This window comes from Mytilus trossulus, chromosome 9 (assembly GCF_036588685.1).
Source record: "Mytilus trossulus isolate FHL-02 chromosome 9, PNRI_Mtr1.1.1.hap1, whole genome shotgun sequence".
Taxonomy (NCBI): Eukaryota; Metazoa; Mollusca; class Bivalvia; order Mytilida; family Mytilidae; genus Mytilus; species Mytilus trossulus.
In genome coordinates, this window is record NC_086381.1 from 36,237,356 (window position 1) to 36,265,335 (window position 27,980).

The 27,980-nt window shown below is 31.3% G+C and overlaps 3 long non-coding RNA genes across 3 annotated transcripts; 1 reads left to right on the top strand and 2 right to left on the bottom strand.

Annotated features, from left to right (window-relative positions):
- Positions 1-293: 293 nt before the first annotated feature.
- LOC134683854 (uncharacterized) lies at positions 294-4,584 on the bottom strand. The gene is made up of 3 exons (XR_010101095.1): positions 4,404-4,584; positions 1,420-1,507; positions 294-731 (listed from the first exon to the last, which is right to left on the bottom strand). It is a non-coding gene; the product is annotated as an uncharacterized LOC134683854 (long non-coding RNA).
- Positions 4,585-9,573: 4,989 nt separating this feature from the next.
- On the top strand, positions 9,574-14,593 carry LOC134683855 (uncharacterized). The gene is made up of 3 exons (XR_010101096.1): positions 9,574-9,757; positions 12,839-12,931; positions 13,953-14,593. It is a non-coding gene; the product is annotated as an uncharacterized LOC134683855 (long non-coding RNA).
- Positions 14,594-22,936: 8,343 nt separating this feature from the next.
- LOC134684245 (uncharacterized) lies at positions 22,937-27,608 on the bottom strand. Its single transcript, XR_010101219.1, has 3 exons — positions 27,490-27,608; positions 24,773-24,815; positions 22,937-23,077 (listed from the first exon to the last, which is right to left on the bottom strand). It is a non-coding gene; the product is annotated as an uncharacterized LOC134684245 (long non-coding RNA).
- Between the last annotated feature and the right edge of the window lie 372 nt (positions 27,609-27,980).

Here is a 27,980-nt window from a genome sequence, read left to right on the forward strand (position 1 = left end):
AATTTTAATGACATTGAAAATAATACAGTCTGACTGTTTAGATCTAGGTATTGTTTATACTTTTTATATAAATTTAACAATGATTTATAATTTTTTGGAGCAAATGCTTCTGTTTTCTTTGTAATTGTTTCAATGCGATACAATAATAAGCAACCAATTTGAATGTCATTATATCATTTGTGGTGTTCTAAAAAAATTATTTATATATTTGCAGATTTAATAATAAAATAAACACTTTTCGTGTTTTTTTAAATTAGAATTTCTTCTGTTTCAGCTTGAGTACAGTTATTCAATCCACTATGTAAGAATTCAGTGAATACATTATTCCATTCAGTAAACAATTCCCTTCAATTCTAAGAGAAATCATTTTTGCAAATTGTTCTTCAATGATCTTCTTCTGTATATTTGATATGAGGGAGCGATGTAAATGAGTGGATAAAACTGGTGTTCCTTTTTTCAACAACAAAATAGTATTTGTTCTGCATTCTCCTTTCTTTTGATTAAGATATGTTGTTGCTTTTATGCAATAGTGTTTTTGGGTATATATGATAGAACTCCATTTTGTTTTATATGGTCATTATCACATGTTGAAATTTCCTATTTCTTTTTTGCAGGAAAGCACACATTCCATTTCAAATTAATCCAATTATGCACTATGTAAATAAATTTCAACTTTAAGTTTCCTCTTCAGTAATGACCTATTGATCATGAAAACCGAGATGTCTGATCACCTATAAATACACAAAAAAAGCAAATAAAATGTTATAAATGGAGAGAGAAACAGCAATAAATGTTTTTCATGTGTAACTTTCCTTATTAAAATACATTAAGTAAACTTGAACTTGAGAAAAATAAATGACTGCGATGTAGACTAGAAAGTATAAAATGCAAGATAAAGTATTCACAAAAAATTAGTTGATTTACAGTAGTCAAGTCCATGTTTGCAGGAAATTTACATCATTGGTTGTCTGGTGGAGAGTTGTCTTATATTGGTAATCATACCACATCTTATTTTTATATAACCTTGCCATATTCCTATTGTGCCTGTCCAAAGTTCAGAGCCTGTAGCTTTTATCAGTTTAGTCTGACACTAAAATTTAGTGGTTGTTGTTGTTGTTGTTTCATACCGGTCATATTTATTTTTTGTAATTTATTTTGTTATAAACTAGGCAATTAGCATGCTTAGTTTTACAGTTTGAATTGTTTCAATGTTTCATCTTTAGGTCTTTTATACTTTGACTATAGTATAGGGTATTGATTTTCTCATTATTGAAGGTCGTAACAGGCCTACAATTTCTTTCTCAAAGCCATGATAGTTTTCATATTTAATATACCACATCTTAGAATTTTTATAATAATCATGATACTAGTAATCATCTTTCAAGTTCAATTACTTTTTAAAATTAAAAGGTGCCTTACCATTTAGGTTTAGTTGGCTTCTGCAAATTTTACATTGCCTATCATTTCTGCTGTATATTATTTCTCTGTATCTTCTATAGTTCTTGTCCTATACATAAAAGAGTAAAAGTTGAATGACATCTTGCATCAATATTTTTTCTGTTTAATGTACATTTATATGTATACTAATGTGTGTTTAATAAAAATCTAAACCATGAGTGCTTGATAAGCTTCTTGCCCTTATAGCTGGTCTGTAAGCTTTAAATGAATTTTATTGATCGACTAAAAAACTATGAGCACTGCGCAAATAAGACCCCCGCCCTCCAAAAAAAACAACATGCACAAACAGTGGTATTCATTGACATAAAACATGTATATAATTTGGCTCAATTTATAGATCTCTCAAGTGACTATAAGTTTAAGGCTGCGATTTTTTTAACAAATACAGTTCTAAAACCTTTCAAAGATTTTGAATATGGACAAATTTTAAATAACTTTGCAACAACTAAAGTTCCTTAACTCTGCATCTTATAAAAAAATATACATGATATATAGGGAATGATACTCCAGCTTGCATATTATTCAAAGTTTTAAAGGAACATAACTGAAGAACGGTAAAAGTTTTACTACAAAAATTTGAAATTGATCTGATTAAAATTGTGATAAAAAGTATTGTTTTAAAGTTTAATAAAATTTGGTTGAGGGAAACTTAAGTTAGAAGGCTGAAACAATTTTTTTTCCATTTTTAAAGAACATAACTATAGAATTTAGTAAAAGAGACACTACCAAAATTCAAACTTAATCTGTATTTTGTGGTTATAAGCATTGTGTATTGATTTCATAACATTTGGTTGAGACAAACTAAAGTTTAGAAAACAGGAAACCAAAAATTCAGCATATTTTCCCCATTTCTAAAGGGGCATAACTCTGATACTCTAGTACAGTAACACTGACATCACCAAAATTCAAACTTGATCTGAGTATTGTGATAACAAGCTTTTGTAAAAGTTTAATTGAATTTGTTTGAGGCAAACTAAAGTAATGTAAGAGAACAAAAAACAACTTTGGGACAGACGGACAAACGATCAAGTGTTAAACATTATGCCCCCTCCACTTTGGGTCATAATAATAAAAAGGGTGTTTATGTCAAGATATAAAAACAATTCACCAAAGTTTCATAAAAATTTGTGAAAGCATTCTTGAGACTATCCTAATCCCAAGTCATGATAGTACAATGACATAAATCAGATTTTTTTTTTAATTAAAAGGAAAATCATCATGTTTATGTTATACAAAAATAATTCACCAAGTTTCATTAAAATTGCTCAAAGCATTATTAATAGTATACGTACTGGAAAATCCCCCCTTTTATGAATAAAATCCCTGACTTTAAATTAAAAATTTAAAATCCCTAAAAATTAAAAAGGACCTTAATTATCATGATTATATGTGACTTGTTATTTAACATTATAAGAAAAAAACCAAAGGCAATGAAAGAGAAACTGACAATGCCAAGGCAAAACATAAGATGCAGAAAAGAAAAACAAAACAAAACACTAAGCAACACCAAAAAACTAGTGTTGAATTTATGTGCTCGGTCAGTCAGTGAGAGTTGGCAGATCCTGACCTACTATACATGTATCTATGCTTAAAAACATAAAAATCATAAAGTTCTAAACATATTTTGTAAATTTATACTTTATTAACAAGTGAAACTGCGAGCTACTGCTCACTGATGATACCCCCGAAGCAAGTGGATAATATAAATAGTGTAAAAATATGCAAGTGTTCGGTAAACAGGAAGTTGTCGAGTTATGAATCTGAAAACGCATCACACGGTATAGCTGACTTATATAAATCCTAAAATTAAATTTAAGAAATCCTTGTATTGAAGTTCCTGAGAAAAATGTGACGAAAATTTTCAACTTGGCTATCATGTGTAAAATCATACAAGTGTTCGGTTAACAGGAAATTGACAAGTGATCAATCTGGAAACGCATCACACGGTATAAATGACTTAGATTAACCCTGAAACCAAATTTCAGAAATCCTTGTATTGTAGTTCCTGCGAAAAATGCGAAGAAAAATATTCATGGGACGGACTGACTGACTGACGGACGGACGGACGGACGGACGGACGGACGGACGGACGGACGGACGGACGGACTGACAGACAGAGGTAAAACAGTATACCCCCCTTTTTTGAAAGCGGGGGTATAAAAGTTGTCATAAATAGCATAGACACCTTTGAGTTTTGAGAACCACATGTGTTAATTGTGCGAGTATAATCATTGATAATCATGCACAAGATTGACTGTTTTAAAAAAAGCCTACATATTGAAATTTTCTGAAAATATTGCATGCATTTATTAATATGACCAATTTCAAGAAATGCACAAAGATGCGAGATGATTTATATAATTGTAATTTCAGGAATTTACAGTAAAGGCTTTTATCCCCACTGCATTTTGCACTTTTTCTTATTCAGGAGCCAGAAGTTATGGCCTTTGTGACCTTTGTATGATTTTTATTTTAGTTTCTTTTTTTTTTGTATTGAAAAGTTTAGTATGACGTCCATTATCACTCAACTAGTATACATTTTTGTTTAATGGCAAGCTAAAGCATGCCTCACAGGCACGGATCCAGGGGGCTGAGGGTTGGACATGTTGGAACCCCCCCTTTCTTTACTGGATGATCAATGCATTTGAATGGGGACATGTAGTTTAACACCCCCCCCCCCCCCCCAAATTTGTCCTGGGTTAGGAACCCCTTTATATGACTCAGGATCCACCCAAGTCTCATGTTTTGGGATTTTCTCGTTGCAATGAAGACCCATTGGTGACCTATGGCTGTTATCTGCTCTTTGGTCATGTTGTTATCTCTTCGATACATTCCCCATTTCCATTTCAATTTTCTTTTCAGTTCTATTATAAATATTAGAAACGAGTTTGGCGCGTTTACAAAAATATAATTGTCTGTGCTGACAGGGGAGTATGTGTGCATACCAATATTTAAATTTTCTAGGCCTTCTTTTTGAATATTTTGTGCATTTCTTGGTAAAATACTGTCAGACCTCGAGTGCTGTTGTTTTACAAAAACGGTCAAGTAATGTAGGGGAAAGAAACGAACTAAAAAGAACCAAAATAAGCCACAACTAATGGGGGTCTCATTGGGGGTTCTGTTCACGGATCCCGCTTAGTTACTATTTATTTTTTTAGATTCCCGCATGATGCCATTACGCTTACACTATATAAGTGAACAATTCTGATATTTTTGTAATTTCCCATGTCCCGCTAAACTTCATTTCGCTTTTTCACGGCACAACAAAAAATACGCCTCGACAATCCCGAGTCCCGCTCAGACCCCCTTATACATACATAATGAATAGTTTACTATGTAGTCAGTAGTCGGGTCAAATACACATGTATATACTTTTAGACGACCTTAGATTCATTTCACAGCGAAAATACTCATTAATATCAGAGACATATATACACATGTATATATGTCTCTGTTAATATTCAACATTTTAGATCACTTCACATTTAGATTTTATAACTTTTAAAATGAAGACCATATAGATTGAAGATCATTTAATCGAAAGATGATAATTTCTCAATGAGTAACTGTAACCAGGTACTGCATTTTTTTTGCATGCGTCAAGAAACAGTTAAAAGTTAAACTTCTCATCTGGACTTTTTAATTAGTCTGCATACCGGACCTCTTCTCTATTTTGGGATTGAAAAAAAATCTAAAGTTTAAAATGCGGTTTTGAGCCTATTTCTTCTTCTTAATTTGGTAACACGTTAAGCCATTAGTGACACTAATATGGTATATAATTACCAATAATAAGGCCATATATTTCGGTGTGTAGAATTACTGCAAAAGACTTCTTAGTGCACTAAGAAGAAAGTTTTTGCATTAAGGACACTAAAACGATGTTTTAAGATCACAGCGAGCATGCATATAAGAGGGTATGATTAAAAACCTCATATCTATAAAGTTAGGTATCAAAAGATTTTGTAATTTTGAAGTTAAATGACTTTTTAATAAACGCGTGCCACTCGCCACGTGACCAACGGTTTATTGCAGATTCCCGAATCATCATGTTCAATCAACCTAATCCAATAAACAATTGTCTTTTGATCGTTACTTATTGATTAATCAATGGTTGTTAACCTAACGGTTTAGCGTGGTATAATTTCAAGTTTATAAAAGAAAAAGAAAAAATAAATTTTGTGTTTTAAAACTTTGCCTTTGTTATATATATGTAGTTTTTAAGGAAATTGCTAAGCAAGCTTTTTTTTTAATTAACAAACTCTATTATTAATATACAAATTGAGAAACAAAGGCTTTTGATATTTTATTTCCTTACTAACAACACAAGAGTTTACATACTATCATTATTCCTTGAAAGACATTTGAGAGTATGTGGTGTCCATGGGGTTCTTCAAAATCCGATTACAGAAGTAATATAGAAAAACTCCAAGAGGTAAACTTATTTTACGTTTTAAAAAGAGAATTATAGAATAAATCATAACTGTCTTCTATGAACGATAACTTTTAACTGGTGTTAATGCTTTTTTTTTTTTAACAATTCATCTTTATTTCAACAATTGAAGAAGAATACCATTTTATTTTATAATGTAATAAGCACTATGGGCAAGCGTGGATCCAGAGCTTGAAGTGGGGTTTGGAGGGAGGGGTTATGTGAGAAATGTTTAAAACACTAGAGAAGTTTTCTTGTTATACCAAACCATATGTTTTTCAATAAATGGCACACTTTTTGTTCATCCGGCATATGGTTACTCTAAATAAACTTTTAAGTGTATATATATATATAATTCTATAAGTTTAATTATTTAATCGAAATATTGATAAATGGCATAGCTCCTGACATTAGAAAAATGAATGAAGTATTGGCAACCAAATATCAATCCTCACTTTTCCGTGAAGTGTTCACAATTATTTGTCTTTTTAAAATAAAAAGGATGAACAAATCCCAAACTGAAAAGAGTTGAAAATACGGTATTACTTTAGAAGTAAAAAATATAGCAGACAGAATAAATACGACAGAAACAAACAAATGAAAAAAAATAGAGAACAATTTGAAATACCATATACTAGTACATGTTTAATCAGTATACTAGCAGATTATTCATGGTTCAAGGTTGAGCGAACATGAATTTCTACCGATTATACTAAAGGTGACAATCAACTTTTTGAGGTACGTGTCGAGAAAACATTATAGAAAAGATATAATTTAAAATTATGAAAGGAGTAGGTCCGGTTAGGACCGATTTTGGCCTCAAATTTCAGGTTCATCTGACGAAAGATTTTGACCACTTTTGAAACACTTAAGTGTCTATTTTATTTGATTTATTAGTGTATGTGGAAGATTTTCACTGATTTTGTCATTAAAAACGATCCGATTCAAGCTCAAATATGAAAAATCCAGCAAATATGCCGGGAAATGTCACTTTTCAGATGGTTTTTGCCATTCAGCATGACTTTATGGTGCCAGTACCCGATATATGTGCCATGCATGTATTGTCAAAAAAAGCCAATATTTATGAAGCTGAAGCATTCGACTGTCCAAAAAATAACTAAAAGTTTACTTTTAACAATTTTGTAAAGCTGCTATATTTTGGGGCCTAAAAGGTGTCTTACCGGACCTTCTCCTTTTACAAAGTCTATTTCTATATGCCATATCCTTTGTGACAGTTGTATCATTCCATCAGGTCCTTAGTGCACATTTTTGTTCTTAGTGCACTAAGGAGGTCCTTTGCGGTGTTTCTACGGACCCCATATATTTGAAGCTGTTCAAAATTCTGTACATTATAGGTACGTGTATCAGATCGGACAATTATTGTCAAATATATAAAAAGAATTACTGTATAAGTTATCTAGTATGAAATATGTCCACTGGACCGACCGTGCAAGGGCTATATATATTATATCATGTATATAACCAGTCAATATTAAAAAAAAAAGATGTGGTATGATTGCCAATGAGACAACTATCCACAACAGACCAAAATGACACAAACATCAACAACTATAGGTCACACAAGGTCGTTAAAAACTTCCATTTGTTGTTGTCCACTGAAAATAAGCTCATAAAAACACGAATCCCCGTTTACTCAATTTCACCTTTATTTGTTAATATTTCTTTATCTTTTTCTTTTGATTTTATCATATCTTTTTTTGTGAAATATTTTGTGTGGTCGGCGAACATGAATTCGAAATTGCCTCCGATGCTACAAAGAAAATTTGTTTAATGTCATCTGTTGCAATATATGCTAAGTACTACACGTGGACAGGATGTTCCCCGGAAAATAAGTTATACACATCCCGATATAACCCCGAGGGCACACGCTACTGTCATATGGAAAATTACTGGGTCACCTGTAAGATGGTAATCAGCCATGCAACTAATTAGGTTACTGACCATGTCACTTCAATTTAAAAAGTTTATCGTTAGATATCAAAATGATAAATTCATTTTTAATCAAAAATTTAAGAACTAAAAGATTTATCATTATAATGAAGTGAAATAAAACTCGTATAAAGATTATATACATATTTTTTTAATCTATGCCGGAAAGAATTGAAAAACTGTATTTATAATTTTTAATTTGTTTTATAGACATCTGTATAGGTCTCATGAAATGGAACTCACGCATGCCTAATTAAGATTTTTAAATTTATTGAAAAATATAACAAAAATTTAGGTTTGATAGTAAGTTACCTTTCCGCGCTGTAATTTATTTGATATGACATGAATCAAGCAAATTGTTTGAGGGATTTATGGGTTTGTCCATAACGTATAAAAAAAGAAGTGTATGTTATTATAGTATTTCACATGCCTTGTTTTCGCCTTAAAGCTCATTATTCAGAGTGTTTCAGACAAGATGATGAAAATAACGTGCAAGATACTTTTTTCGATTATCGTGAAGAGACAATTTTAATTCCCATTCCTCCATGCACTCTACCCCTGTTGAATTGTATATTTATAATTCCTCGTGCTTTTAATTAGCCCTCCCCCTTTCGTGGTTACCGTTATGCCAACAAATACCCGAGGCTTGATTTACATGTAAAAATCATGGGCGGATCTGGTCATGATAAAGGGGGTTCCAACTACATGTCTCCTTTTTAAAAATAAGGGGTGTCATTGCCGCTGGATTTCTGTTACCTCACCCTTTTCATATAATTTAGATTTCAAAGTGTATACCTTATTCATATATTGTGTAGGTTAAAACGTTATCTTTTTTTCTACATATTGTTAGTGTTTTGATTGGTGTTCAATGCAACAGTGCACTACCTATGTGTCAAAAGAGAGTTTTTACCGACCTGTTCACATATATTTAAGGTTCTTATATTAAAACTTTTCCTGATGCACAGGTAACCTATTCCAACGGAACGTCCTATCACCTTGTATATAGATATAGGAAGATGTGGTGTGAGTGCCAATGAGACAACTCTCCATCCAAATAACAATTTAAAAATTAAACCATTATAGGTTAAAGTACGGCCTTCAACACGGAGCCTTGGCTCACACCGAACAACAAGCTATAAAGGGCCCCAAAATTACTAGTGTAAAACCATTCAAACGGGAAAACCAACGGTCTAATCTATATAAACAAAAAAAATGATGAGAAACGAGAAACACGTATATATAACATAAACAAACGACAACTACTGTACATTAGATTCCTGACTTAGGACAGGTGCAAACATTTGCAGCGGGATTAAACGTTTTAATGGATCCAAACCTTCTCCCTTTTTCTGTAGGAACTTGAGAGGATTCCCGAGATTATCATTTATGCAATGATTGCTTACAAAAAGCTAGGGGAGTCCAATCCCGGATTCCATCCCCTTCGACCCGCCACAGAATACAGATATAATTGATAATTGTTATTTAAAAGTCATATACTATAGCCACTATATAGTACTAGAACCGAACACCTGTTTTGTGTACATACACCACATCTTCCTATGTCTATATAGCTGATTTACCGTAAATAACTGCGAGAAAATTAATAAAACACAAGTTGATAATTGTCTCTTCTCTGCTAATTTTAATGTGCATGCAATATTCATTCTGATTTACTTGTGAAACCACCGACACTAATAATAATTACCTACAAAATAATAGGTGCTCCTTCACTGGGAAGGGCATTTCGGATCCGATCAATTTATTGGTTCCATTCCCCCATTCTACACTTCTCCTCAGAAAAAATGCCTTGCAATGCGTCATATTTATCTGGACTACTAACTTACTTCCATATAACTTCGAAAACAGACAATAATCTATTTCATTGGATGAGATTGGGCTCACGGATTTTTTAATGGATTGGTAATTTTTATTTATAGCACAAGTTTACCAAACAAGATTAATCACATTTTTCACCCTACAAATCAAATGGTTGCCTCCTCTCCTGACTGACTTACACTAGCTAAAAACATATTCATATGAATATTTGGTATCATTTATTTTGTGTGACAACTCTTCACCAATGACCTGAGTGATTGGGGGTGGGGGGGGGGGGGGTGGGGGGGGGGGGGGGGTAGTCCGTACCGATTATCAGGTTATCTGCATGTTGATATCGTAAAATATCAGCTGCGAGACATAATATGAAGCTTTTTGTCGAGTGAGCGTAGCGAACGAGATCAAAAAGCCTTCATATAATGTCAAGCAGCTGATATTTTACAATATCAATATGCAGATAATCTGATAATCGATTTATCGGGCTATATTTGCATGTTTCGGAAGTGTTTTCTTTGTTTCACCAGCACTCAAAAGATGACTTGATAAGTTCGGGTCAAAGTTATTAACGTCGGTTCAAACATTATGTCGTCGCTGATATTTCCGGGTCAAACTTATTAAGGCCGGGTCAACGTATTTGACGTCACAAAGACATGATACGGAATAATATTAAGAGCTGAACAGAGTGATATAGACAGAGGGACGACCGATAAAAATAATTATGACGTCTTGAAAGGCTATTATATTTTTTTTCTTTGACGCCTAACATCGACGTAGAAAAAAAATATAATAGCCTTTCAAGACGTCATAATTATTTGGAGGGGGGGGGGGGGGGGGGGGGTAGATGGGGGATGCTTGCCTCAGTCATGTTTCTGTGATTCCCTATATAATCAACAAAATTTTTCACACAAAAAGGGGGGCAGGGATTTCTCCTTAATAAGAAATCTCTATTTTCAGCATAAGCTCATATAAATTTGCCTTTTGAAGAACTGAAATTAATATGAGACGGCTAATGATTTTTCAGATGCTTTACATTAATTGGTTGTTATTAGTTAAAATACACCCATGTGACATACACAATTATATATAACATTAGATCCAAATTTAAAAAGCTATTTTTTTTCAATATTTAAATAATGTAGGATCAAATCTTGATACTTGTATGTAGTTGAAATTGTTAGCTTTAAACATTAAAAAATGAAAACCCAAAATTTAAACATAAGAGTGACCATGTAGTCTTTATTAATGTATGCTATTGTTATGAAACTAGGTCATTGTAGGTAAACTGGCATCTATTCCCTTAAATCTTTGTTCCCAGTCACCCCAAGTTTGATTTAAATTAGTCAAGTATATCTACTCTATTAGCATGATTAGGTCTCTAGTTTGGATAGTTAATAATTTGCAAATTAAAATCATACTACTCCCAAATTTATTTTTCTTTAAATATTATGGATGAAATAGCAAGTAAGAGATGAAATTAAATTGGATGAAATGTGGCATTTATTTTTGTTAAAGTAGTATGTCTGATGTTGTCAAACTTAATTATAGACCCTTAAGGGGTGGATCCATTCATTTTAAAAAGGGGTGGGGTGGGATTCTAACCCAGGACAAAAGGGGAAAGAGGGGGGGGGGTCCAATTACATGTCCCCATTCAAATGTGATAATAAAAAAAAAGGGGGGTTCCAATCCCTTGAACCCCCCTCTGGATCCGTGCCTGCCCTTTAAAAATAAAATGATCCTTATTTTGAGTTAAAGCTTATAGATTTTTCTATAATGCTTCTCAGGGGCGGATCCAGCCATTTTCAAAGGGGGGTCCCAACCATGAGTAAAGAGGGGTTCCAACTATATCTCCCATTCAAATGCATTGGTCGGTAAAAGAAAAGGATTCCAACCCTCGAATCTATGGTCAGGTTGTTGTCTCTTTGACACATTCCCTTTTTCCATTCTCAATTTTATCATGTAGTCGTCGTTGTCCCAGGACATTTAGTTTCCGCTTAATTACTTAAGTACAAGTTAATAGAAATCTGTGAAATTCAAACACAAGGTTTGTGACCAGAGTTTTTGTTCAGAGTTTAGGAATAACATGAATTAGGGGCCAAAAGGGGCCAATATTAAACTTTGTTTGATGTTATATAAAATTGAATTATTGGAGTTTTTTGATATGCCAAATCTAACTGTGTATTAAGATTCCTAGTTTTTTTGGTCCTGTTTAAATTGGTCTACCTTCAGGTCCAAAGGGTCCAAAATTAAACTTATTTTGATTTTAACAATATTTAAATTCTTGGTGTTCTGATTAATATGCTGAATCTGAATATTTACTTAGATTTTTTTATTATGGGCCCAAATTTCAAGTTGGTCCAAATCGGGGTCCCAAATTTCACTTTGTTTGATTTCAACAAAAATTGATTGTATGGGGCTCTTTGATATGCTGAATCTAACCATTCGTTAAGATTTTTTATATTTTGTCCCATTATCAAATTGGTCCACATTGAGTTCTAAAGGGTCCAAAATTTAACTTTATTTGATTTCATCAAAAAATGAATTATTGGGTTTCTTTGATCATGTTGATATGCTGCATCTAACCATGTATTGAGTTTTTGAATATTGGACCATTTTGGAGGTTAATTGTCAATTTAAATTTTTTAAAGTACTTGGACCACATTCATTCTGTGTCAGAAACCTATGCTGCATCAACTATTGAATCACAATAAAAATTTAACATTCAGAGTTGTATCGAGCTTGAATGTTGTGTCCATACTTGCCCAAACTGTTCTGGGTTCAACCTGTACGTTTGTATCAAGCTGAGCCATGCATAGCATTTTTATTGGTTATTTATATATTAATTTGAAATTTTGACAATTGAGACACATACTGATTATACTGTTAACAATATTTCAGAGTTTAACGTAGTCAAGCGAAACAAATTATAGAAGAATAGTTGAATCATGTCTTTTTTGTCAAATGAAAAATTAGTACGAACACAAAGAAAAAGTATGGGAATGTTTGTTTTTAAACTATTGACCAGGGTGAAAGTCTGCGAAAGTCATGACTGGCAAAAAGTTTGTGAAATGAAAAAGCACAAATATTCCATTCTTTTTAAATATAACTGCATGTAAAGAAAAACACAAACTGATGTTTAATAATAATTTTTACCCTTTTTATGTTTTATAGGACAAGAAATATAGAAAAATAATGAAAAATATAAACAGTTACAATAGAAATGAGCACAAAACAAGATAAACAGAATACAACAAGGCCTAAATGGTAAGACCACTTCTATATACTGTAAATTCAGATTTTTCAGGGAATGGACAACTTATTGTGATTACAAAAAAAAACTGCATAAAGATAACATGATATATATATATATATATGTTTCTGTTATCAAAATATGATTTCTTATTTTTGCGATACTCACCCAGTCACATTATTCGCATTACTAAAAAGTTTGGATAATTTCTGAATTACAGTAATAAAAGAAATTGCCTTTGAATGATGAATCATATAAAAATAAGAAAATGTGGTATGGTAAATGAGTGACTTATCCACCAGAGTTCAATGAAGCGGATGCAAGAAATTAAAGGTCAATCATGGGTCTGCCTTCAATAATGAGAAAACACTTCCTTTATAGGTCATTCATTAAAGATCCCAACATATAAAGATTTAAACAATCCAATTTATTTCAACATGTTCTGTTCAAAGGCAATAACAATTAATAAAAAAAAATCAGGCCTAATATAAAATATTATTTGTTTCTCCAATCTCGACCGTCCCTGCAAAAATGGTCCTACTCATAAAATTTTATTGTCAAAACTAAGCCAAATATTATTATATTCATTTCTGATTTTTCGGGCTTTCCGGATCATCAGATAATATTCAGGCTTTTGGGAAAAATAAAATTATTTACCTACCTACCTACCCATACCTGGCTTGTCAGAATAGGGATTAGGGAAACAAACAATATATTAATTTAGGCCTCATGTCTGTGAGAACTCAACCTGACCATAATATAGGACAGTGGTTCAAATATTAACACAACATATGAACATTCTATAACAACTATTGCAAGTGGCTCAACTTTAAATATCCCTGCAAGGCACTAAACAAAGAATATTAAATCTTTTACACAAAGCACTGAAATAAGAGAACTCATAAGCATGACAAGTAAGAATATCAAATGAAAGTTTCTCAAAATGTTCATTAAAACGTGATAAAATAAGCTTATTTATATTGCTGTTTTTTTCTCAATTTATAACATTTTTATTTTTATTTTGTGTATTTATAGGTCAGATATCTTGGTTTTTATGATCATCAACAGGTCCTGCAGGTCTATACTGAAGAGGAATTTTAATTGTTAATACTTTTCTACATAATGTGCTAATTGGATTACTAATGTGAAATGAACTCAACTGTGTGTTTTTCTGGAAAAAGAAATAGAAAAAAATCCTACAAAATTGCTATAAACAAAATGGAGTACTATCAAAGAACACAATTGTGTAAAATGTAACAACCTACATTCATATTCACTGATGGATTATGGAGAAATTAAGAAAAATAATAGTGTCTTTGTCATGTTTGTTGTCGAAATAAACACCTGCTTTATCCATTCATGTACATGGCTCCATCATATCAAATATACAAAGAAGATGTTTGAAGAACATGTTGCAAAAAAATTATTCAACAAATTGAAGGAAGATGTCTTGTGGATTGAATTATTTATGCACTGAACTGTTATGTAGGGGGTTGAATACACAGCAGCTGTAACAGAAGACAAGTTAATTTGACATGAAAAGTGTTTATTTTATTTAATATTCAAATATGAGCACAATATTAATAACATCACAAATGGTATGCTATTCATAGCGTTTTGCTTATTATTGTATGGTCTTAAACATGCTAAACATTCAGCCTTTTGTTTTTGTATTGTAAATACTCACCATGAAAATTTGTATTACAGTATTAAAGTTTTAATTATCTTTTGTATCAATAATTCAGTCTAGCAGAAAATATATTAATACTGTTTGTACTGTTATGAGATTTCCATAGAGGAAAAACATTTCCTTAAGGGAAGTTTGATGTTCAGAAATTTCCCTAGAGGAAATTTGAAATACAATGATTTCCTCAGAGGAAATTTGTTGTCTTGAATTTTCCTCCAAGGAAAAGTGTTTGTCAAAAATTTCCTCACAGGAAAAAGTATTTCCTCAAAGGAAAATTTAAAGCTGCAAATTTCCTCGAAGGAAAATTTGAAGCTGCAAATTTCCTTAAAGGAAAAAGAATTTCCTCTAAGGAAAAAGAATTTCCTCTAAGGAAATAGAATTCCCTCAAAGGAAATAATTATGCAGCAAATTCCCTAAGGGAAATCTTTTTCCCTTGAGGAAAAAACAATTTCCCTTGAGGAAAAATCTTTTTCCTTCAGGGAAATTTGATTTCCCTTGAGGAAAAGTACTTTTCCTCTGAGGAGATTGTTGAAAAAAGGGGCATAACTTTTTCAACAGTGGTGCTAGAGCCAAAATTTTTTAGGACAAATATCAGGGAACCAATACCAACCAAGTTATCAACTTTGTTTTGACTTAACTCCAAAAATTAAGGTGACAACTTTTGCACTCAGCGGAATTGCAAACTTGTCCCGGAGACTGTTCATACATTGACCTATAATGGTTGATTACGTTTGCAGGTTCTGAGATTAGATGTATTTTCCAAGCCAAAATGGTTGGAAGAATGGAAAGTCTTTTTTTTTTATCAAGATTATGTCCAGAATTTTTGAAAAGTGTTATTTTTTCTTATTGAAATTAGAATTCCTAAAAAAATGAATGCGTGAGGTAGTCGAAACGGAAAAAAAGTTAGTTTATTTATCCCTTACACCTTTTTATTAAGTAATTATTTAATTCCATTTCGGTTTCACAGATGGAATTCATTCGTTCATTCTGTATTTACTGCTCGTTTTGATTGAGTTAAACCATCCAATAGCTATTTCATAGTGTGTCTTTCAATGTCATGTATGTTGTGATTTTACACGATTGTTTGAATGGTTTCGCACTAGTAATTTTTGGAGCCTTTTATAGCTTCCTGTTTGGTGTGAGCAAGGCTCCGTGTTGAAGGCCAAACATTGACCTTTGATGGTTTACCCTTTTAAATTGTTATTTGGATGGAGAGTTGTCTCATTGGCACTCACACCACATCTTCCTATATCTATATATGTTTAATGTATTCAACAAGTTGTCATTGTAACTCTTTAATTTTTTTATAAGTCACATATGATTTTAGCATAATCCCAAGTTACAGTCTGTGCCTAAGTTACAGTAAATTGTTCGGACTTGCATGTATAACGAGTTTCATTTGATAGTCTTACTTGCCTTCTGAGATCTAAATGAGGTGTATATTTTCCTATTTCAAATCAAAGACACATTCACTGTGTGCGTTTAAAGACAAAACAGCTTATTGTTTATGCATATCAACTAACGAAACTAAATTTTACAATGAAGGCTCTATGATGTTGTTTCTAGCCATGCAAAACGTCAAATTATAACGGCCTAAATTGCATTTTTCACGCATTCTGATATAGCGCACGCATAAGAATACGTTTTGCAAAAAAGATGAATTAAGCATCGCGCGTTTATCTTGTGAAAATACACATATGGACACAAAAAAATACTACACTTTCTTTAACCTTGCATTACATTTAACGTTGAAATATAAATTCTGAGTTTTTATGTGTGTGAATAGGTTATTTAGTCTAATGACTTAAGTTAAGGCCGATACATAAGTGTACTAGTTGTATTAATCAACTGTCATCGCATGCATGTTTCTTATTGTCTGGAGGATGCCCACTCTTGCAAAGAAGATAATTTTTTATTCAATCTGCCTAATTGACAAGATTACTTAGAAAAAAAAAACCAGTTTGAGATCTGATATTGATACTGATACATAAGAGCTCTAATACCAGATAATAAAGCAGGTGATAGGTCCAACACATATTTTGATGTTGTATTTCAAAAAACACACAAAGCACTTTTAATTCTTGATTTTTTTTTTATAAATGAAATCACTGGTGGATATTTTTTAATACTGGAAACTTTTTTATTCTTACATTTGATTTTTGGCGGGAATGAAATAAATTTAAAACATAAGAAAAAATGAATCTTAAAATCTGTAATGTTTAATTCATCAATACAAATTGACTGCTTGACATGAAACAGAATTATGCTTGTTTGTTTGATATCATGGGATGTTTGAAATGTTGAGTAACAAGCAAATAGTAGGTCAATATTCAGGAACACGAAACTAATTATTTTTTTCATCGTATTTGGTTTCTAAAATTTTGAAATACCTAAGCACACAATTTTAAAGTAATATCACTTGTAGAACGGAACATGTTTTTTGGTCTATTAGTCTGGAATCTTGACTATTTCATAGTAATATCAAAATATTTCTGAGATAATCATGATACCATTTATGACAACTTCTTAATAAAATCAGTTGTATCGACTTGTGTCAATAACATTTCAGCAGAAAAAGATGTAATCAACACGAAATCAATAATATAAATTTAATAAATTGAGCGGTGCAAAGTGGTTACAGACTATTATCAGAACACAAAAATGACTTTGAATATAAAAAAAAAATGTGGTATGATGGCCAATGAGACAACCGTCCATAAGGGACCGAAATAACACAGACATTACCAACTATAGGTCACTGTACGGCCTTTAACAATGAGCAAAACAAATACCGCATTGAAGTCTATCTTCATATAATTTACTCTGTTTAGATGACATACGCTTGTAAACAAGATTCGTGTTTTCTCAAAAGACTTCTTAATCGGAAATCTCGAGTGAATAAAACGGTTGAAATTAGGAATTTATGCAATTTTTTTAAACATGCAATAAAAAAATAGACAATTCGGGGATTTTTACATTTTTCGTTTGAAGCGCGAGATAAAGAACTTAATCTGTGATTCTTCCAAAATGTTTGTGGATCAGCTTACCAATTTACATAGTTGACAATTCATTCTACTCAAACAATTTGATATGCAGGTGTAAATGTTCTCCTGTATTTCCTGAAAATGCAGGCAACTGATCTGCTGTTGAAAATGCATTATTTATTACTCTTTTATTATTCCAAAAGTGTCGTTAATTTCATTTTGTTTGCAAACTTACTCAAATACCAATCCACCTTGGAGTGATATACTATCTTCTACTCCCCACTTATAATTAAAAAGTGACTTTGAGACTTGTAAAGATTCCACTTGAAGCTGCATTATGTTTTCACATGGATTTATACCAATGCTGATATATAAAGCCCTGTGTAAAAAAATGACTTCAACACAACATCTAAGATCAGAACAAGTCTTTCCAAAATCACAGGATACCGAATTGTTGAAAATTATTCCCTGTCGATCTGATTCCGGACAACCTACAATAAAGAACAAATATCATGTTTACATCAGTATTACTTTTGAATAATACATTGCTAGCACATAACTAGTGGTTCTGTAGAGGAAGTGCTATTCACCATTAACTCAATGCCTTTTCAAAACTGAAAGTAGGAGATGTTCGTCAATCAGAATTTCTTTTGTTGTTCCGTTGATTTGATTACAATTCATTTTGATCTAAAATTGTACCGTCAAAAACGCAAAAATAAAATTGATAGAAATCGTCAGTAATATGCGATATCTATTTTAGAGAATCAATAAATATTTTTAGACATATTCATCTTTTTTGTAAAACGTATCTAAGATTGTGTCCTAATGAACATATTTACGTTTTTTTTTATTTTTTATGATTTTTAAGGTAATAACAAAAAATTGTTATTTAAACATGTTTTTATATCATTGTTACAACATCATCGTATTTTTTCAGATTTCAATTTTTTAAAGCCAAAATTATGAATTGTTAAACCGACTCCTTCATTTAATCGATCGTTTAGGGCATTTATTAATGTTAATGTCTGAGAGCTTCTAGCTGTGTTGAACAGAATTATCTTCTATGCTCTTTTATAAGCCATGTCGGCCACGGTGATTTGCGTGCATAACCATTAGACGACACATTTTAAAAACCATTGACATCTTAGTGACGAAGAAATGAACATGTTTAGAAAAAACAGACGCCTGAACATATCGCATAACCTGGTTTCAAAGTGAGGAAAATAGCTAATCTGATACTTCTGAAAATGCTATCTGTAACAATTTTTCATTAGCTGTTCAGCAAATTAATAGTGAAAAAAAATGTCTTCTTTTGCACATACATGTACCTTGATTATATATTAATTATATCAATATCACAAACAATAGAAGGGAATAGAGCTGATAGTTACTTCTGAAAATATTGTTAGCTTTACTTGCCTATATCTTTTAAAAATCAATGTTTTTTCTCGGCTGTATGCTATCTAATATAGTTTATTATCTATATGTTTTTTTCGATTTGAAATTGTTTAATACAATAGGGTATGATATAAACTAAAATGTGTGTCTTATGAATCATGTGTTGCAGTAGAACGTTACCTTTGATATTAACAATTAAAAATGACATTATATCAGTTAGTATTATAATAAAAGATTAAGAAATGTAATATTTGAAATACACAATATGAAAACAGTTAATACCTTTCTGCTTTTTTTGATAATAACTTTGTAGTATATGTTATACATTATTCTGATACAATATTATATAAAATACCAAAAAACTTATTTTCCTGATAACAAAAATAGTTATCAAATACGATGTATTTTGTATTCAAAAGTTTAAATAAATGTCTGCTTATTTTTGTTAAATACGTGTTTGTTTTGAGATTGTGACACAATGATGAATACGGTACCCATATTTTGAATATTTTACCTAGTATATCTATTTTATTAACCCAACGTTGTAAATCTAACTGAATTTGATGCGACTGTCATACAAGTGAGAGGTTTAGCGCTATAAACCAGGTTCAATCCACCATTTTCTACATTTGAAAATGCCTGTACCAAGTCAGGAATATGTATTTGTTTGGACAGATGTCCATTTGTTTGATGTGTTTTATCATTTGATTTTGCCATTTGATTAGGGACGTTTCGTTATAAATTTTCCTTGGAGTTATTTTTTTTGTGATTTTACTTTTTACATGGAGGTCCTTACTTGCGAGTATGTTCTTTTAGCATCATATAATCAAAATAGTGTTCACACTTTCAAATACCTGTGTTTTCTGCCTTATTTGTTACTGAATATGGTGACATAACATTCATACAATCAGGTTTTAACAAGAATGTGTCCGTTCCAAGATAACTTAATAATTTGTCAGGTATATCTCTGGGTAACGAATCCGTGACTGCATATCCCGAATTCTGCAGATATCTACTCAATGAAAAGCCTGAAAAAATAAAGAAAGTTTTAGAATCAAATAAATTCCAGTTTCAAACAGCAATAACTTGGTATTTTCATCCACAAAGAGGAAATTTTCATTACCATTCAATTGAAACTATAATATCATATCAAAGTTATTTCAAAAGCTAAAGAGATTTGTTATTTCTAAGATTTCAGTAATTTTTACCTGGTATTAGGAAACCAGTTCCCCATTCACAGAAAACTTTAGGAAGCATTGTTTTTTGAAAAACAATGAAACTTGATATACAGCTGTCCTCTTCAAAACAAATACTGATATTCATGTCAATTTCAAATTGTCTTTCTTCTTTCAAATCTTTCAAAGTAAACCTGAAAATCGTTTAACATATTTGAGACTATTTCAAGATTATCAATGCTAATAGTTATCCTGAGTTCAGTTGACAAATGCAGGCTTGATAGAAAAATTTTAATCCATGTTGGTGAATATTCATATCTATCAGGTGTTAGTATTTTCTATTAATTTTCAAAATATTTTCAAAATATTTTCGTCTGAATCTCAAATAATTGTATCAAATCAAAGTCTTTGTCAAATTAAGTGATCATAGTCGTCATTTTATGTATGATAATATAATAGCAAAATATATTCAGCATTTAGCAATCCTCGTTATTAGGCTGCTTACGATTCCTCTCAAATATCTATCTATATAATGTGAGTGCAGTTGAAGGTAGGGTTGCAAATCACTATACAGCCAGAGAATTATTCCATCTGCGCTCACTTTACTTTTATCAATATTTTGGCAAATCTCTAAAAACTTCTGATACAAATTTATACACAGACTATTATCTAATTTACAAAAAACCTGACGAAATAATACATACTCAACTCTAACTATATTCATCATGTATTTTCTGTCAATTGATCCTGAAATGAATTAGGAGTTTTAATATAAACTATGTATATACAACTTTGAATTTACAGTCGACATGTGCATATTTTCTTTACTCCAAACACTTTTTCAAAAACCAAAATCTAACCACTAAGAATTTGTTTAAATATAAGAGCGATATTCTTTATATGACTAAGGTGACAAATAACGTTTGATGCTTTATCAATGTGAGAAAAAGGCATGAATAATTACCCCATTTATATCCAAATAAGTCTATCTGATGACTTAACTTTTCTATTCCAAACCTTAGTTTATAGGTACATGTATTTACGTCTACCCAAACATTGAACGATCTCCTCAGAATATTTTCCTGGACACAACAATTAACCGTTGTACAGGACGGACCAAGGTTGCAGGCAGTGTTTTCCGGTAGTTTTAGCAATTTCAGATCATACGGACAATCTGTGTAATACAAACAAGAATCAATTATAATTCACGGCCTGGAGTAATGCAGAGTTTACTGTTATATATTTGATCAAGATAACAAAAACTTCTGGTCCGAAATGCAATTCAACTTCGTACTTCGTTTTGCCTTTTAAACGTTTTTTATCCGAGCATCACTCATGGGTCTTTAGCTTTTGTTGACGAAACACCCTACTGGCGCATTTACAAAATTCAAATCCTGATATCCATAATTAGTTTATTTTAACCATTCTCTCTGTCATGATTGACTGATTCAAATACAACAATTGTCAATTAAATTCTTTTTGAATTGGCAAATTATAACTAAAATGTGCCTTTTGGCATCCATGTTTTTTATGTGATCTGCCAAAAAATGAGGCATTATTTCTAAAACACCTAATAAACATGTAGATCATTCCTTTCAAGATTGTTCCAAACAGGCATAGACTAGTTGTTTTTTCAGATACCAAATTGTCAAACATTCAAAATGTGAATGACAACAGTGCACGGAACTTTAATAGCTAAACACCAGATACTTTATGCCATCTTTAGATTTAGGAAGATGTGGTACGAGTGCCAATGAGACAACTCTCCATCCAAATAACAATTTAAAAAAGTAAACCATCATAGGTCAATGTACGGCCTTCAATATGGAGCCTTGCTCACACCGAACAGCAAGCTATAAAAAGCTCCAAAATTTACTAGTGTAAAACCATTCAAACAATCGTGTAAAATCACAACATACAATGTACATGACATTGACAGGCACACTATAAAATAGCAATTGGAAGGCTTAACTCAATCAAAACACGCAAATAAATACACAATGAGCAAATCAATTTGCTCTGTGATACCGAAATGCAATTAAATACTTAATGAAAGTTGTAAGGAATAAATAAAGTAACCATTTCCGTTTTGACTAGCTAACACGTTTTTTTTTAGGAATTCTAATTGCAAAAAGTTCAAAAAAACTTTCTTTTTTTGGTAAAAACATTACTTACCATTCTTCCAACCATTTTTGCTTGGAAAATACATCCCATCTCTTAGACTGCAAGGATTGTCAATCAAATAGGCGGAAATACCGAGTTTTTGGAAAACTGTATTGACAAGAAATTGTGGCAATTCATTCGAAATGTTGTAACCATAGTTTTGAACAAAACTATCTAGTGAAAACTCTGAAAAAGAAGAAAATACATAAAACATAAATAACAGGAATAAGGGAAAACACTCAATGCTTCTGGACTTGCGTCGCTCCATGCCAAAAAAAACCAAACTAACAATAAATACAAATCTTAAAAAGGTTTATTCAAAATTTATTTAGATCATGTGACATAGAATGTCTATCCAAGAGCAATTCATAATTCACAATTCACAATTCAATTTAAATATATTAAGCAAAGGACAATCAGGAACTTACTTTCGGTTACTTGAATATAGCAATCACTATTCCCATCATTACTTGAAGAAAATGAAAAAAAAAAACCCAAGAACATTACAATATATTTTATTTCTGTTTTCAACCTATTCTTATTTAAAATTATTTCAACTCGTTATAAATAAAATATGCATGAAACATACCTGGAATAGAAAATCCTGATTCCCAGTCACACATAATTTTAGGTAGCAAACTATCTTGAAACAGTACTATGTCATACAAACATGGTGCATCGGATTCGAAACAAACACTTATGTTCATGTTAACACGAAACTTCCTTTCTTCTGCTAAATCATCAATGGAATATCTGATAAAAAGTTTTAAAAAAAGACAAAACCAGTTATATACATGCATATTCATTAAATTAGCTATTATACATTTTATATCGTATAACAAAACAAAAGGAAATAGGCATCAAATCAATCTAATTGAAAACAGTTATAACCAACAGCAAGGCAGTAATGCTGAAAGAATGAATACCATATACACTTTGTACAATTATCTATTTACAGGATAAAAATAAATTTTGTATTAATGTTCGACTCTTTCCTTTTCATGCATATTTATTACTTTTAAATCGTTTTGTTTGATCAGCTCTGGAAAACTTGTATATAATTTAGATTCACGAATAATCTGGCACCGATAAAGAGACATACATTGTTAATTACGCATCTAGTGCAGACAAATTGGTTTTATGTTATTATCTATCTTTTCCTCGAAAATATATACGTATATGTGTTCCTTCATTTGACAGAAAGTGTTGTATCAGCATTACAAGCAAGTATCTAGAAGCAAGTATGTGTCTCCAGTACACGGATGCTCCATTCTCACTATCATTTAACCTGGGGCGGGACAGACAGTTGGACGAAAGAACGGACGGACGAACAGACAAACGAACGAACGAACAGACGGACGCACAGATCAGAAAACATAATGCCCATATATGGTGCATTAAAACAACTTTTAACTTAATCGTGATATGTTATGGATTGTCTCTTTTTTTAACAGATTCTATAATAAATTACCTCATATTTTCATATATTTCAAGTTTGTGATTGTGCTACTACAGAATGCATTGTTTTTAAAATTTGTGTACAATTGACAATTATAATTTAAATAAAATTCTTAAAAAAAACACGGCAAAGCTTTCAGAAATTGTGATTTTGCCATAAAGCAATAAAGTACTACATATTATTTGCAAAATAGTTATCAAAAGTACAGGAAGTATAATTTGATACGCCATATCAAAACAGTTGAAATGACAAACAAGTAAAGAGTTGAAGAGCATTGAGGACCCAAAATTCCAAACAGTTGTGCCACATACGGCTAAAGTAATCTACCCCTGGGAGAAGAAAATCCTGAGTTTTTCGAAATTCAAAGTTTTGTAAACAGGAGATTTATAAAAATAACTATACAATTGATATTCATGTCAAGTGCTGACCACAAAAATATAAAAGCAGAGTTAAAGTTGTAATAAAAACATTTTCAAACAAAATCCCGCGTCCGTCTATGCACAATTTTTTATGGAGTGAACATCAAGCGTTCATAAGATATATGATGTGGATGTATGTTCCTTTTGACAAGAAACATTTTCGTTTAAAGTGTGAGTCTGTTTATTACTAAAGTAACATTAGTAAGGAAAGGTTTCTTGATTTTAAATACTCTCTTTAAGAAACCAGGAATATCTTTTAAACATGTTTAGTTTAAAAACAAATTAAAGAAACAAAATATCACGATTGACAACATTTTCAAATTAAAAGGAGTGAAACTGTGAGCTACTGCTCACTTGTGATACCCTCGCCAAAATATTTCGGTAAACAGAAAGTTGTGAGTGATGAATCCGAATACGCATCACACGGTACAACTTACTTCTATTAACTCTGAAACCAAATTTTAGAAATTAATGTTTTGTAGTTCCTTTTGACATAAAACATGTAAGGATGCTCCGATCGTGAAATGATCCGAGATAAAACACTATAAGCAATTCTAGTAGTATACTAACCCAATACGTACAACTCCTTTCATGTTGAAGTGATATATCTTTCCTGAAAAAAAGGAAAACTCTAATTCATTAAATAGCTGATATAATTACTAATTAAGACAACATGTATAAAATTAAAATGAACAGTAACTAGACATCAGTACCAGCTTATACTTTCAAAAGGCGGTGCTTAAGATAGAATGAACACACTTTTTCACACCATTGAAAAATTAAATAGACAATGAATAACATTGTTCTATTGGTTAAAGCGGTATAACCTTTGATCTACGATTATCACATTAACCTTTTTTCGAGTCAATATTCATGTAAACTTTATTTGATTTCAGTATGGACTGAGCGTGAAAGTGTTAAAAACGATTGTCATAAAAAGAACGTGAAACAAAGAAAGTCGGAGCAGGAAGATTAAATGTGATCCCACTAAAAAAAACCAAACTTTTACAGGTTATGTGAAAAGGATTTACATTTAATTTAATTTATATTATTTATAACATCAGATCAATCAACTAAATTAAAACACAATTTATGTGTTACACTTGTATTAATATGTGTCAGTCTTTCATGTTAATGATTATTGTGGTCACATATGCCAATCGATTTAGGATTGGTCATTTCCACTGTTTAAATGATATCTTTGAGTCAGAAATTGACAAGAAATATTGAAACTTTATAACGATTCACTGCATTGAGTATTGATTTAAATGATCTCAATCACGTTTCGGTTTCAAGTTTAATGAATTTGAAAGTTTGAACTAATTCTGAAAATAAAAAGGTGTTGGGATATAAAACGGAAATGTAACTTTTGAATGTTCAAGACCGTCTTATCATGAATGTCCTCGATATTTTATAGTACTAGTAATATGTAAAAAAATATCAACGAACGTTAAATCAAGTCGTGTACATATTCGTTTATTCATATAACAACCCCACAAAAACAGGTTAGTATAAAATAAAATATAAGCAACATGGTTTAAATATTTTCATCATTCAGGAAACCTTTTAAGATATGTAACTAAGTAATGTTACCACTGATAATGTGACACTATGTTATCATTTTGTATAAATAAACTCGTCAAAGATTTAAATTTTGTATTTTCGTCTATAAAAGACTTATCAGTGACACTCGAATCCCAAGAAATGAAAACAAAGTACAAAATTGAAACGCATTGGGGAACAAAGATCCTCAAAGTTTTTGCCAAATACAGCCTATTGGTAATCTATTCCCCAAATAAAAAAGCCTTAGTATTTCAATAATTCAAAAGTGTTGTTAACACTTAATTTATATATTTTGCATTACATACTGGTGGTGAAGTTGTTGTTTGTAGACACGAGCTCTAACACTAAAGTTCCTATAACGTGCGATGCATTTTTTTTAAATCTTGGGAATGTAATTTTAATTTTCTTTACATGTTTGGTATGTTTTTCCTTTACATGTTTATCATGTGATTTTCTTTACATGAATACAAAATTAGATTTGCATTTTATTTCTGCGTTCAAATCAAGTACTTGTCCACTTTTAAACGTTTGTGATCTCCTCATTTACATTATTAGTATTTTTCCTGGAAATTAAAAATCTTGCATCTTTACATGTTTTCATGAAAAATGCGAAAAAAATTCGTTTTAAATTCATTTGTTGTCTCTAAATACCGTTTACAGTGGTTTTATTCACCGTGTATTTAATTCCCAACATGGTCGCTGCACTAAAAGAAAAGCAAACAAATTACCCTGCATAAATTTTCCTGCATATTTCAAGATTTGTGGTTAAAATATAGATAATCGACTGCTAATAATCATTATTCGACAGATCAGCAGAATATTTATACAAAATTAAGATCTCTGTTTTCCCCAACTATAAAATTGTTTTATCTCATAACTGATGATAACACAGTTCTCAACAGTGATCAGTTACAAAATGTCAATAAGTGACGTTCTATTGGTGTCTTCAGCCAAACATTTTGCATATAATTGTATTATTTATAAGAATTTGAGTACATCTGAAATGCTTAGAAATTCAACCTTTATCATACTCCAATGATAATTCTTTACGTTTCTTAAAAGTGTATTTTCGTTTTTTGTAATCACATTTATTTGATATCTGAGTAATGTTAGTAAATTAAGTTTATGTTGTTAACAACTTTAACAATACGTTACAGTTATTTGTCGCGTGTATTTTCCCTTTTAGCAAATATAGTCAGGGACATATATATTTTGTAATCAAATTGTAAAAAAAAAAAACTTGACAACAAAAAAAAATCCCACAACATCGATATACGGTATTTACAATAGAATTCTCATGTATAATGGTCGTCATTCTCTCGCTTTCTATTGGAATTGGTAAACTCAATTTTCTTGCGTTATTCATTCTAGATGTAAGGATCACGCCTGTAATCATACGGAATACTGTTGAAAAGTTCCGTGAAGGATGAAAACGTGCTTGTATTTTTTTTTCTACTTACCTTTTTTGTGTGTTTTTGTGAAAATATCATATGTGCATGTACTACGAGCATACGGATTTTACTTGAGTTTTCTTATTATATATATAATCTCGAACGGTTTACAGTGTTGGGTAAATTCTTGTAAACAATTTGCCGACTGACTGTTTAATGCACAATATCAACCAGCAGGTTTTTTTTCTAGGACTTTGTTTATGCAACATTATGTTTATAATAGAACAATGCAATACAAAAAATTGGTAAACACTATTTTAGCGTAATACAAACCATATTCAATGTTCGTTAGGTTGATAAGTTCAAGCTGAAATTTGTCAATTCCAACTGTAAATGTATTGTTACAACTATTTAGGTCAAACAATACATGAAGAGATCTGTGTAAGAGGTCTACATCAACACAACAGTCTATCGCTGTACAGTGTGATAGAATGACACATGTAGCAGGTATTTCTATTGGTGTCGGTAATACACTAAGTGAACATTCTGAAAGTGAAAATTTTACTACACATGAACACATCTGTGAACCCAACAAGTTTCAATAGCCTTTTATATTATACTTGTACTGTCTAGTCCGATATATATATACATTTGTATGTATAGCAATCATAGGTTTGAACGTAGTTTTCAATTTAGACTCGTTTACATTTTTTCGTTTGGGCTTGTATCATATTTTCCCTCCGGTTTATATGATCCGTCTATCCTATATTGACTCTTAAAATTCAAGAGTTTATCTAAAATGAGGGTACTTTTTCCAAAAGTGA